Source organism: Triticum dicoccoides, chromosome 2A (genome assembly GCF_002162155.2).
Source record: "Triticum dicoccoides isolate Atlit2015 ecotype Zavitan chromosome 2A, WEW_v2.0, whole genome shotgun sequence".
Lineage (NCBI taxonomy): Eukaryota > Viridiplantae > Streptophyta > Magnoliopsida > Poales > Poaceae > Triticum > Triticum dicoccoides.
Genome location: NC_041382.1, coordinates 740289333 through 740292379, shown reverse-complemented (window position 1 = coordinate 740292379; position 3047 = coordinate 740289333).

Sequence of the window (3047 nt, the reverse complement as noted above, 5' to 3'; positions counted from 1 at the left end):
TCCTGGGTATTTGATACTGGTGCCGCTGCTCATATTTTTAACTCACAGCAGGAGCTGCGGAATAAACGGAGACTGGCGAAGGACGAGGTGACGATGCGCGTCGGGAATGGTTCCAGAGTCGATGTGATCGCCGTCGGCACGCTGCCTCTACATTTACCTACGGGATTAGTTTTGAACCTTAATAATTGTTATTTAGTGCCAAGTTTGAGCATGAACATTGTATCTGGATCTCGCTTAATACGAGATGGCTACTCATTTAAGTCTGAGAATAATGGTTGTTCGATTTATATGAGAGATATGTTTTATGGTCATGCTCCGATGGTCAATGGTTTATTCTTAATGAATCTCGAGCGTAATATTACACATGTTCATAGTGTAGATGCCAAAAGATTTAAAATTGATAACGATAGTCCCACATACTTATGGCACTGCCGCCTTGGTCACATTGGTGTCAAGCGCATGAAGAAGCTCCATGCCGATGGACTTTTAGAGTCTCTTGATTATGAATCGTTTGACACGTGTGAACCATGCCTCTTGGGCAAAATGACCAAGACTCCGTTCTCCGGAACAATGGAGCGAGCAACCAACTTGTTGGAAATCATACATACCGATGTGTGCGGTCCAATGAGCGTTGAGGCTCGCGGAGGATATCGTTATGTTCTCACTCTCACAGATGACTTGAGTAGATATGGGTATGTCTACTTAATGAAACACAAGTCTGAGACCTTTGAAAAGTTCAAGGAATTTCAGAATGAGGTGGAGAATCAACGTGACCGAAAGATAAAATTCTTACGATCAGATCATGGAGGAGAATACTTAAGTCACGAATTTGGTACACACTTAAAGAAATGTGGAATCGTTTCACAGCTCACGCCGCCTGGAACACCTCAGCGAAACGGTGTGTCCGAACGTCGTAATCGCACTCTATTGGATATGGTGCGGTCTATGATGTCTCTTACCGATTTACCGCTATCATTTTGGGGATACGCTATAGAGACAGCTACATTCACTTTAAATAGGGCACCGTCTAAATCCGTTGAGATGACACTGTATGAATTATGGTTTGGAAAGAAACCTAAGCTGTCATTTCTAAAAGTTTGGGGATGCGAAGCTTATGTCAAGAAACTTCAACCTGAAAAGCTCGAACCCAAGTCGGAAAAATGCGTATTCATAGGATACCCTAAGGAAACTGTAGGGTACACCTTCTACTTAAGATCCGACGGCAAGATCTTTGTTGCCAAGAACGGATGCTTTCTGGAAAAAGAGTTTCTCTCGAAAGAAGTAAGTGGGAGGAAAGTAGAACTCGATGAAGTACTACCTCTTGAGCGGGATAGTGACGCAGCACAGGAAACCGTTCCTGTGATGCCCACACCAACTGAAGAGGAAAACCATGATAATGATCAAGGTACTTCGGATCAAGTTACTGCTGAACCTCGTAGGTGCACAAGGACACGTTCCGCACCAGAGTGGTACGGCAACCCTGTCCTGGAAATCATGTTGTTAGACAACAATGAACCTTCGAACTATGAAGAAGCAATGGCGGGCCCGGATTCCAACAAATGGCTTGAAGCCATGAAATCCGAGATAGAATCCATGTATGAAAACAAAGTATGGACTTTGACAGACTTGCCCGATGATCGGCGAGCGATAGAAAACAAATGGATCTTTAAGAAGAAGACGGACGCGGATGGTAATGTTACCATCTATAAAGCTCGACTTGTCGCTAAGGGTTATCGACAGGTTCAAGGGATTGACTACGACGAGACATTCTCTCCCGTAGCGAAGCTAAAGTCCGTCCGAATCATGTTAGCAATTGCCGCATACTATGATTATGAGATATGGCAGATGGACGTCAAAACAGCATTCCTTAACGGGCATCTTAAGGAAGAACTGTATATGATGCAGCCGGAAGGTTTTGTCGATCCTCGGAACGCTAACAAAGTATGCAAGCTCCAGCGATCCATTTATGGACTGGTGCAAGCATCTCGGAGTTGGAACATTCGCTTTGATGAGATGATCAAAGCATTTGGGTTAATGCAGACTTATGGAGAAGCCTGCGTTTACAAGAAAGTGAGTGGGAGCTCTGTAGCATTTCTCATATTATATGTAGATGACATACTCCTGATGGGAAATAATATAGAATTTCTGGACAGCATTAAGGCCTACTTGAATAAGTGTTTTTCAATGAAGGACCTTGGAGAAGCTGCTTATATATTAGGCATCAAGATTTATAGAGATAGATCGAGACGCCTCATAGGTCTTTCACAAAGCACATACCTTGATAAGATTTTGAAGAGATTCAGAATGGATCAGTCCAAGAAGGGGTTCTTGCCTATGTTACAAGGTATGAGACTGAGCTCAGCTCAGTCACCGACCACGGCAAAAGATAAAGAAGAGATGAGTGTCATCCCCTATGCTTCAGCCATAGGATCTATTATGTATGCCATGCTGTGTACCAGACCCGATGTAAACCTTGCCGTAAGTTTGGTAGCAAGATACCAAAGTAATCCCGGCAAGGAACACTGGACAGCGGTCAAGAATATCCTGAAGTACCTGAAAAGGACAAAGGACATGTTTCTCGTTTATGGAGGAGACGAAGAGCTCGTCGTAAAGGGTTACGTCGACGCTAGCTTCGACTCAGATCTGGATGACTCTAAGTCACAAACCGGATACGTGTATATGTTGAATGGTGGAGCAGTAAGCTGGTGCAGCTGCAGGCAGAGCGTCGTGGCGGGATCTACGTGTGAAGCGGAGTACATGGCAGCCTCGGAGGCAGCACATGAAGCGATTTGGGTGAAGGAGTTCATCACCGACCTAGGAGTCATACCCAATGCGTCGGGGCCAATCAAACTCTTCTGTGACAACACTGGAGCTATTGCCCTCGCAAAGGAGCCCAGGTTTCACAAGAAGACCAGGCACATCAAGCGTCGTTTCAACTCCATCCGTGAAAATGTTCAAGATGGAGACATAGAGATTTGCAAAGTGCACACGGATCTGAATGTCGCAGATCCACTGACTAAACCTCTCTCGCGTGCAAAACATGATCA